This window comes from Uranotaenia lowii, chromosome 2 (genome assembly GCF_029784155.1).
Source record: "Uranotaenia lowii strain MFRU-FL chromosome 2, ASM2978415v1, whole genome shotgun sequence".
In the NCBI taxonomy this organism is placed as follows: domain Eukaryota; kingdom Metazoa; phylum Arthropoda; class Insecta; order Diptera; family Culicidae; genus Uranotaenia; species Uranotaenia lowii.
In genome coordinates this window covers 403,536,975-403,548,415 of record NC_073692.1, presented here as the reverse complement: position 1 = coordinate 403,548,415, position 11,441 = coordinate 403,536,975, and the positions used below count along the sequence as shown (strand labels likewise).

General features: G+C 26.8%; 1 protein-coding gene across 5 annotated transcripts in view; it reads left to right on the top strand.

Moving 5' to 3' along the window:
• The first annotated feature begins 9,534 nt into the window (after positions 1–9,534).
• The window catches only part of LOC129748472 (uncharacterized), a 168,145-nt gene continuing 166,238 nt past the window's right edge, over positions 9,535–11,441 (top strand). For all 5 annotated transcript variants that reach the window (XM_055743113.1, XM_055743114.1, XM_055743111.1 and 2 more), the window contains exon 1: positions 9,535–9,583. The gene's annotated coding sequence lies outside the window, so the exon portion shown is untranslated. The remainder of the gene's footprint in view (positions 9,584–11,441) is intronic.

Genomic DNA, 11,441 nt, shown 5'->3' with positions numbered 1-11,441 from the left:
GCTATCTCTGAAATTGAATGTATGATGACAATTTGTTTAAATGGGTGACTATATTGATTTGAAGTACCCTCAGTTTTCAACTATCCTGATGACTATTCAATTTAATAAGGTAATAAGCTAAGCGACGTAGTTTTATTTATCAAATTTTTAATAAAACTTATCTTTGTTTGCAGTATGCCGTTGGATTTCCTTATTCTTTATTACCGATTTTTTCTATACTTTTCTCACTGTAAATTTAACATAACTCTTAGAACTGTTATTTAAAACTGAAAAAAAAAGATTCATGAGAACTCATTAAAAACTGGAAAACTCTATCAAGATACAGTGGAGGCAATATACTAAACAAGGTTTGCAAATAAAAAACAGCAAAGCAATTTTGATCAATTGAATACACCTAAAGAGCTTCACTTTAGTAGAAAAAAAATATTAAAACGAAAATCGATGTAAATCTCTTTAAAGTCTCTATCGAAATTTCTATTTTAAAGTTTCAAATCAACTTGTAATTTTACGGGTTTTGAAATTGTTTTGGAACGTGCTCATCATTAGCTCTCGTCTCATCATTCTCTCAGAAATGTCCCTCCATCAATAGATACTTTTCACGTTCTTATTTCGATAATAAAACGGCAACAGCTCATAAAGTACCGCAAGCTAGCTGCCTGAAATTCTTAGATTGTTTTTTTTTATCAGAGAAAAGCTTGTTGCTCCAACTTGTTTTTTGCCTCAAGTCGAAAGTTCTGTTTTTCCCCGTCCCGCTCCAAAATTCGATAGTTTACGACAGTTCTGTCTTGTAAGTTTTTCCCTATTTTCACCATTTCTTCCTGTCGTCATCGTCTTCTACGTCGATGGGCGAGAGTTTTGATGTCTTAAAAAGTGCCGTCCTGGAGTTTTTTTCTTATTCTAAACTACCCAGAAGGAGAGAAAATCGTAGGTGGGTGGTAAATTTTTCCCCCGGTTAATGGCTTTTGTTTTCTCCCGATAACAATACGGTCGTTCACACCGACAGACAGACACATTCATATATACATTCAGGCGTTCGAGGGTGTCTTCTTGCCCAAGCCGGGGTCTGCCTTGGCCATGATAATTCACCTACTGAACGTCATCGCGCGCTTGACTTATGGGAAAAGTTTAGCTTCGAAAGTGTTGATTCGGGAAAAGCGAAATGATTTTGGTTTGCGAGGGTGTAGAAGGTGCTCGGGAGAAGAAAATTTATTGGGCGGCTGCACGACGCCATTTGTTGACTGTTGCCCAGGAATCATGAAATATAGAAAGAAATACTTTATTGTTGTCGAAAGAGGAAAGAAAATATTTAAATATTAAATAACGCTGAAAACATAACTTTTTTGAAACATTACATAGTTTATTCCACCATATCGATTCATGCTAGAACTTTTTCAAGGTTTATTTATTTAGCCTTAGTTAAACAACCAACCTGTTAATTTATATAGTCATTCAAGATTCACACTATGAGATGCTTTCAAAGAAGAAAAAACTTTAACGGTAAAAGCTTCGTTGAATTTCTGTTTATTATCGTCGAAGGCAAATCTCAAAATGACAGATTCGAATAATTTTTATGAACAGATGGATTTATTTTGAAATTTCCTAATCAGGCACCTAAGTTGAAATAATTTATTATCAAAACTCCAACCTTCTCGAAGATCAATTTGCTAAGATTTTCCCAGAAGATTTCAAAGAATCAAACGAGCAATCAACTCCGTTCCATTTCGACCAAATGCATTAAAATAAATTGAGCTTAATGAAATTCATCCCCCCCCCCCCCCCCCCCCCTAGTTAGAAAGCACGATAATTCGCTCCCAGTTTTCAACGGACAGCGACAGAAAAAGTCCAGAAGTCGGTCAGGAGCGTCTTTAGACACGGCCGTTGTGGCTTGGAATGGTAAATAAAAATTCTCAATGAGCACCCTGGATGAGGAAAAAAATCCTCTAAAGGATTTCCTTCATTGCTGCCAATGTGGGCTTCCAGCTTTCAGATATGCAGGATTACGTACGGAATGAAGTTGGGAAGTTTAACGAGGGTGAACTCTCACAGGTTGACCTCTGATGAACGGACAACAACAGGGCAAAGAATCCGGAAACTGGACCGGGAAGATGGTAAAAATTAAATTAAAACTCATAATATCAAGTGAATGACAGTTTCAGGCCAGGCAGGCTTAAAGGAGGTCAACGCTTTTTGACAAATTCTAATAAACGTTATGCTCAATTGTAAAAAAGGACGAGAGATAATCCTTTGATGAGATGCATGTTTCACTATGTTGTGTTAATTTGTCATTCTTAACAAATTTTCAATCTTAGACATATTATCTAAAAGAATGAAAAATGTAAAAAAACAAAAAGAAGAAAACTTCCAACATCTTTGAAACTGCAACGCTATCGTTGTTGATTTTTTATCCTTTTATTCAATTTTGACCTCATTTTTGTTGGTGTGATCGTAGATTCATCCCCCCTTTCCCTCTAGAGGTATAATCGCAAGAAAAAAAACAAGAAAGACCACCAAACAAATGCTTGCTGTCAAAATGGTTCAACTGATTCCTGTCTTCGTTTGTTTTTATTTAATTTTTTGTGCGATTCAAACTACACCAACTCCCATCAGCTTTTTGCGAGCTTCTGGATGACTCCGAAGGGGAGGGCGAGGGACAAAAAGTGTCATTTCATATTTCTATTTTCAACATTCGAGAAGACGGGTTTTTCCTTTTCTATTCGAAGTGACTTTTAAGAAGTCGGTTTTTACTGCTGCTAGTATTCCGCCAGGGATTTGTCGAACGGAAAATAGAACAACAACCATTTCGTTCTGCGATTTTATGTTGGAGAAAAAAATCCTGATGGGGTATGGCATCGATAACGATATCTATTTAGAGGTTGCAACGATTTGTACTGTCACCATTTTGCCGATTTTCTTTGAGTATGAAGAAGAATGGATGAAATTATGCATCCAAATAAATCACTAGAAGGGCTAAATTGAATTTTTTAAGTAAAAATCTTAGAATTGTAAGTAAAAATCTTAGAATTGTCATGTTGGTTCATTTTATCATTTTTATCATTTTTGAAATTTTTGTAATTTTTGTATTTTTTGTAATTTTTGTTAATTTTTGTCATTCTTGTCATTTTTGTCATTTTTATCATTTTTGTCATTTTTGTCATATTTGTCATTTTTGTCATTTTTGTCATTTTTGTCATTTTTGTCATTTTTGTCATTTTTGTCATTTTTGTCATTTTTGTCATTTTTGTCATTTTTGTCATTTTTGTCATTTTTGTCATTTTTGTCATTTTTGTCATTTTTGTCATTTTTGTCATTTTTGTCATTTTTGTCATTTTTGTCATTTTTGTCATTTTTGTCATTTTTGTCATTTTTGTCATTTTTGTCATTTTTGTCATTTTTGTCATTTTTATCATTTTTATCATTTTTGTCATTTTTGTCATTTTTGTCATTTTTGTCATTTTTGTCATTTTTGTCATTTTTGTCATTTTTGTCATTTTTGTCATTTTTGTCATTTTTGTCATTTTTGTCATTTTTGTCATTTTTGTCATTTTTGTCATTTTTGTCATTTTTGTCATTTTTGTCATTTTTGTCATTTTTGTCATTTTTTGTCATTTTTGTCATTTTTGTCATTTTTGTCATTTTTGTCATTTTTGTCATTTTTGTCATTTTTGTCATTTTTGTCATTTTTGTCATTTTTGTCATTTTTGTCATTTTTGTCATTTTTGTCATTTTTGTCATTTTTGTCATTTTTGTCATTTTTGTCATTTTTGTCATTTTTGTCATTTTTGTCATTTTTGTCATTTTTGTCATTTTTGTCATTTTTGTCATTTTTGTCATTTTTGTCATTTTTGTCATTTTTGTCATTTTTGTCATTTTTGTCATTTTTGTCATTTTTGTCATTTTTGTCATTTTTGTCATTTTTGTCATTTTTGTCATTTTTGTCATTTTTGTCATTTTTGTCATTTTTGTCATTTTTGTCATTTTTGTCATTTTTGTCATTTTTGTCATTTTTGTCATTTTTGTCATTTTTGTCATTTTTGTCATTTTTGTCATTTTTGTCATTTTTGTCATTTTTGTCATTTTTGTCATTTTTGTCATTTTTGTCATTTTTGTCATTTTTGTCATTTTTGTCATTTTTGTCATTTTTGTCATTTTTGTCATTTTTGTCATTTTTGTCATTTTTGTCATTTTTGTCATTTTTGTCATTTTTGTCATTTTTGTCATTTTTGTCATTTTTGTCATTTTTGTCATTTTTGTCATTTTTGTCATTTTTGTCATTTTTGTCATTTTTGTCATTTTTGTAATTTTTGTATTTTTGTAATTTTTGTAAATTTTGTAAATTTTGTAAATTTTGTAAATTTTGTAAATTTTGTAAATTTTGTAAATTTTGTAAATTTTGTAAATTTTGTAAATTTTGTAAATTTTGTAAATTTTGTAAATTTTGTAAATTTTGTAAATTTTGTAAATTTTGTAAATTTTGTAAATTTTGTAAATTTTGTAAAGTTTTAATAATTTTGTTAATTTTGTAAATTTTGTAAATTTTGTAAATTTTGTAAATTTTGTAAATTTTGTAAATTTTGTAAATTTTGTAAATTTTGTAAATTTTGTAAATTTTGTAAATTTTGTAAATTTTGTAAATTTTGTAAATTTTGTAAATTTTGTAAATTTTGTAAATTTTGTAAATTTTGTAAATTTTGTAAATTTTGTGAATTTTGAAAATTTTGAAAATTTGAAAATTTTGTTAATTTTGTAAATTTTGTAAATTTTGTAAATTTTGTAAATTTTGTAAATTTTGTAAATTTTGTAAATTTTGTAAATTTTGTAAATTTTGTAAATTTTGTAAATTTTGTAAATTTTGTAAATTTTGTAAATTTGTAAATTTGTAAATTTTGTAATTTTGTAAATTTTGTAAATTTGTAAATTTTGTAAATTTTGTAAATTTTGTAAATTTTGTAAATTTGTAAATTTTGTAAATTTGTAAATTTATAAATTTTGTAAATTTTGTAAATTTTGTAAATTTTGTAAATTTGTAAATTTTGTAAATTTTGTAAATTTTGTAAATTTGTAAATTTTGTAAATTTTGTAAATTTTGTAAATTTTGTAAATTTTGTAAATTTTGTAAATTTTGTAAATTTTGTAAATTTTGTAAATTTTGTAAATTTTGTAAATTTTGTAAATTTTGTAATTTTGTAAATTTTGTAAATTTTGTAAATTTTGTAAATTTGTAAATTTTGTAAATTTTGTAATTTTGTAAATTTTGTAAATTTTGTAAATTTTGTAAATTTTGAAAATTTTGTAAATTTTGTAAATTTTGTAAATTTTGTAAATTTTTGTAAATTTTGTAAATTTTGTAAATTTTGTAAATTTTGTAAATTTTGTAAATTTTGTAAATTTTGTAAATTTTGTAAATTTTGTAAATTTTGTAAATTTTGTAAATTTAGTAAATTTTGTAATTTTTGCAATTTTCTAATTTTTAAAATTTTTGTAATTTTTGTAATCTTTGTAATATTTATAATTTTTGTAATTTTTGTAATTTTTGTAATTTTTGTATTTTTTGTAATTTTTGTAATTTTTGTAATTTTTGTAATTTTTGTCATTTTTGTCATTTTTGTCATTTATGTAATTTTTGTCATATTTGAAATATTTGTAATTTTTGTAATTTTTGTAATATTTGTAGTTTTTGTAATTTTTGTGGTTTTTTGCTGTTATTTTTGTAATTTTTAAAATTTTTGTAATTTTTGTAATTTTTGTAATTTTTGTAATTTTTGTAATTTGTGTAATTTTTGTAATTTTTGTAATTTTTGTAATTTTCGTAATTTTTGTAATTTTTGTAATTTTTGTAATTTTTGTAATTTTTGTAATTTTTGTAATTTTTGTAATTTTTGTAATTTTTGTAATTTTTGTAATTTTTGTAATTTTTGTAATTTTTGTAATTTTTGATAATTGTGTGATTTTGTAATTTTTGTCATTTTTGTCATTTTTGTCATTTTTGTCATTTTTGTCATTTTTGTCATTTTTGTCATTTTTGTCATTTTTGTCATTTTTGTCATTTTTGTCATTTTTGTCATTTTTGTCATTTTTGTCATTTTTGTCATTTTTGTCATTTTTGTCATTTTTGTCATTTTTGTCATTTTTGTCATTTTTGTCATTTTTGTCATTTTTGTCATTTTTGTCATTTTTGTCATTTTTGTCATTTTTGTCATTTTTGTCATTTTTGTCATTTTTGTCATTTTTGTCATTTTTGTCATTTTTGTCATTTTTGTCATTTTTGTCATTTTTGTCATTTTTGTCATTTTTGTCATTTTTGTCATTTTTGTCATTTTTGTCATTTTTGTCATTTTTGTCATTTTTGTCATTTTTGTCATTTTTGTCATTTTTGTCATTTTTTGTCATTTTTGTCATTTTTGTCATTTTTGTCATTTTTGTCATGTCTGTCATTTCTGTCATTTCTGTCATTTCTGTCATTTCTGTCATTTCTGTCATTTTTGTCATTTTTGTCATTTTTGTCATTTTTGTCATTTTTGTCATTTTTGTCATTTTTGTCATTTTTGTCATTTTTGTCATTTTTGTCATTTTTGTCATTTTTGTCATTTTTGTCATTTTTGTCATTTTTGTCATTTTTGTCATTTTTGTCATTTTTGTCATTTTTGTCATTTTTGTCATTTTTGTCATTTTTGTCATTTTTGTCATTTTTGTCATTTTTGTCATTTTTGTCATTTTTGTCATTTTTGTCATTTTTGTAACTTTTGTAATTTTTGTCATTTTTGTCATTTTTGTCATTTTTGTCATTTTTGTCATTTTTGTCATTTTTGTCATTTTTGTCATTTTTTGTCATTTTTGTCATTTTTGTCATTTTTGTCATTTTTGTCATTTTTGTCATTTTTGTCATTTTTGTCATTTTTGTCATTTTTGTCATTTTTGTCATTTTTGTCATTTTTGTCATTTTTGTCATTTTTGTCATTTTTGTCATTTTTGTCATTTTTGTCATTTTTGTCATTTTTGTCATTTTTGTCATTTTTGTCATTTTTGTCATTTTTGTCATTTTTGTCATTTTTGTCATTTTTGTCATTTTTGTCATTTTTGTCATTTTTGTCATTTTTGTCATTTTTGTCATTTTTGTCATTTTTGTCATTTTTGTCATTTTTGTCATTTTTGTCATTTTTGTCATTTTTGTCATTTTTGTCATTTTTGTCATTTTTGTCATTTTTGTCATTTTTGTCATTTTTGTCATTTTTGTCATTTTTGTCATTTTTGTCATTTTTGTCATTTTTGTCATTTTTGTCATTTTTGTCATTTTTGTCATTTTTGTCATTTTTGTCATTTTTGTCATTTTTGTCATTTTTGTCATTTTTGTCATTTTTGTCATTTTTGTCATTTTTGTCATTTTTGTCATTTTTGTCATTTTTGTCATTTTTGTCATTTTTGTCATTTTTGTCATTTTTGTCATTTTTGTCATTTTTGTCATTTTTGTCATTTTTGTCATTTTTGTCATTTTTGTCATTTTTGTCATGTCTGTCATTTCTGTCATTTCTGTCATTTCTGTCATTTCTGTCATTTCTGTCATTTCTGTCATTTTTGTCATTTTTGTCATTTTTGTCATTTTTGTCATTTTTGTCATTTTTGTCATTTTTGTCATTTTTGTCATTTTTGTCATTTTTGTCATTTTTGTCATTTTTGTCATTTTTGTCATTTTTGTCATTTTTGTCATTTTTGTCATTTTTGTCATTTTTTGTCTTTTTTGTCATTTTTGTCATTTTTGTCATTTTTGTCATTTTTGTCATTTTTGTCATTTTTGTCATTTTTGTCATTTTTGTCATTTTTGTCAATTTTGTCATTTTTGTCATTTTTGTCATTTTTGTCATTTTTGTCATTTTTGTCATTTTTGTCATTTTTGTCATTTTTGTCATTTTTGTCATTTTTGTCATTTTTGTCATTTTTGTCATTTTTGTCATTTTTGTCATTTTTGTCATTTTTGTCATTTTTGTCATTTTTGTCATTTTTGTCATTTTTGTCATTTTTGTCATTTTTGTCATTTTTGTCATTTTTGTCATTTTTGTCATTTTTGTCATTTTTGTCATTTTTGTCATTTTTGCCATTTTTGTCATTTTTGTCATTTTTGTCATTTTTGTCATTTTTGTCATTTTTGTCATTTTTGTCATGTCTGTCATTTCTGTCATTTCTGTCATTTCTGTCATTTCTGTCATTTCTGTCATTTTTGTCATTTTTGTCATTTTTGTCATTTTTGTCATTTTTGTCATTTTTGTCATTTTTGTCATTTTTGTCATTTTTGTCATTTTTGTCATTTTTGTCATTTTTGTCATTTTTGTCATTTTTGTCATTTTTGTCATTTTTGTCATTTTTTGTCTTTTTTGTCATTTTTGTCATTTTTGTCATTTTTGTCATTTTTGTCATTTTTGTCATTTTTGTCATTTTTGTCATTTTTGTCATTTTTGTCATTTTTGTCATTTTTGTCATTTTTGTCATTTTTGTCATTTTTGTCATTTTTGTCATTTTTGTCATTTTTGTCATTTTTGTCATTTTTGTCATTTTTGTCATTTTTGTCATTTTTGTCATTTTTGTCATTTTTGTCATTTTTGTCATTTTTGTCATTTTTGTCATTTTTGTCATTTTTGTCATTTTTGTCATTTTTGTCATTTTTGTCATTTTTGTCATTTTTGTCATTTTTGTCATTTTTGTCATTTTTGTCATTTTTGTCATTTTTGTCATTTTTGTCATTTTTGTCATTTTTGTCATTTTTGTCATTTTTGTCATTTTTGTCATTTTTGTCATTTTTGTCATTTTTGTCATTTTTGTCATTTTTGTCATTTTTGTCATTTTTGTAATTTTTGTCATTTTTGTCATTTTTGTCATTTTTGTCATTTTTGTCATTTTTGTCATTTTTGTCATTTTTTTCATTTTTGTCATTTTTGTCATTTTTGTCATTTTTGTCATTTTTGTCATTTTTGTCATTTTTGTCATTTTTGTCATTTTTGTCATTTTTGTCATTTTTGTCATTTTTGTCATTTTTGTCATTTTTGTCATTTTTGTCATTTTTGTCATTTTTGTCATTTTTGTCATTTTTGTCATTTTTGTCATTTTTGTCATTTTTGTCATTTTTGTCATTTTTGTCATTTTTGTCATTTTTGTCATTTTTGTCATTTTTGTCATTTTTGTCATTTTTGTCATTTTTGTCATTTTTGTCATTTTTGTCATTTTTGTCATTTTTGTCATTTTTGTCATTTTTGTCATTTTTGTCATTTTTGTCATTGTCATTTGTGTTTTTTGCGTTATTGTATTTTTGATGTTGTTGAAAGTTTGTTCTCGGCCAATTATTTATCTTTTAAATATTACGAGCACTCAACACTTCATAGATTTTTAAGTTAGTAAGCATTTAAATTTGAATTTAGATTTTTGCGATTTTTTTTATTCAAAAATCAAATCTTTTAGCTAAAGCTGGACAGGTATAGAAATTTATAAATATTTAAATAAGTCTTTACATTTTCTGAATCATTTATTAATCGTTTTCTTTTCTTCTTCTTCCAGTACAAATTGAAAACTCCTCAAGCTGATTTCGGAATTGAGAACACTGGTAAGTATTTCAAAAAATTTCCATTATCGCTACGAAAATTTCTATATAAAAAAATCTTGAGGTTCACATATTTATTTGTTTTAGTACCTCGTTTATTCAATTTTTTTGCCACGAATAGAAGTTTTTTTTTTAACTTTCTCAACTGAATTTTCTATTGCTTTTATACACTATATCGGAAATCTCATGAAAGAACGAACACCAACAAAATTATGTTACTCTTTTGAATCCTACAAGTATTGTTTAATATATGTAAGCGATTTTTTTTTGTAAAATTTCAACTAGTTTTAATTTGCTCGATTTTTTGTGCTATCGTTTTATGCTTCTTTGAATCACTTTTCTTTAAGTGCTTTAAGTGCTTCAACGCATTAAGCTTTCATTAGCCTGAGTCTTTCTTCCAAGCAGGTAAAAATGTTTCATTAAATTTCATATTTCCATTACAGTTGCCCATTTAGCGAAACAGCAAGCCCTCCATTCCAGCTAATCGCTCTGTTCTATCAAAATTAACCGTTTTCGAAACCCGTTTTTCCTTTCTCGGTAGATTAACAAAGTTTCCAAAATTACCTCCCATCATTTTCGATAATACACTTTTCCAAACCCTCAAGAACCATCGCATCGAAGCGGCAGCCTGCCGACACATATCCAATCCACGCAGGAAAGGAGTTTAGAATTTGCACGTGGCGAACTAGTTAGGAAAACGTTTGCGGGGCAGCAAAAACTGATGGAAAGCAAATTAAATGCGGGTTCCGGGGGATGTTTTCCGCAACCGCTTCAACCCTTTCCCTCGGACTAAACGATAATAACCTTCCCCCGGAGCGTTCGACGACCGAAACAATTTGGGAAAGTTTTATCGAACCCCGTTTTTGTTATCTGTTCAGCTAGAGGAAAGGTACCCCTACCTTGTTACTGTGAGTTTTCGATGAGCATCAAGGCCGGTTCCGTCCACTTTCAGGAAAGGTTCACGCTGGCTTTTTTGGTTGAGGAAAATGGTAAGACATTTTCCAGTACAAACTGCCAAGGTGAGCTGGCCTCAGTAAGTGGATAGAATTGTTTAAGGGGAAATTTTGTCAGTTTAAAAGTTTGTTCTTAGAAATATTAGTGGATTTTGACCAGTTAAATAAAGTTGTTTTTAAGAAGACATGAAATAGTCAAACTGTTTTGAAAAATTCAGTGCATTTGAATGTTATAAAATGTGTAATCTTATTCCTCAAATTTCTCAAGTTTCGTAAACAATCTCAAAACAATTTTCTCCTTAAATTCAACCGATTTTGAATCTTCGATAACAATCGGACACGTTCCGGCCTCATATGGGCCCCCGGAAGGGGTTAAACAGCAAGAGATCGAATTTTTGTTACCAACAAGAAACCAAACGAATTGACTAGGGTAGAACCACGAACTTGCAATAGCTCTCGAATAAGCTCCAGGGCACCTTTGCTTGCAATATGCTTCCTCCAACCGACAACAACAACAATCTGATGCCTACATCGATGATTGGTGTCCGGGCTTAATCCTTGTTTTAAATCCTGTCCATTTTGAAGCCAGACACGTTTCGAAGTAGTGACGCTGGGTGGGTTGGGTAAGTTTTTGAAGTTTTTATGTCGATGATAATTTATCTGCAGTTTTTAATGAACCTGTCCTTTTATTCTATAGGAATTTGTTGTTGACATTTTGATTTCCAAAATCCACAATAATCCAAATCCCGAAACTTTATCCATTTATTAATTTGTAGCATTTGCTCAATTATTTATTCCAACTTTATGCAGATATACTATGAAATGTTTTCATACAGAATGCAATTTTAATTTAAAATAATCAAAAAAACAGTAGTTTTCTTTAAATAATATACCTTTATAAATGAAAA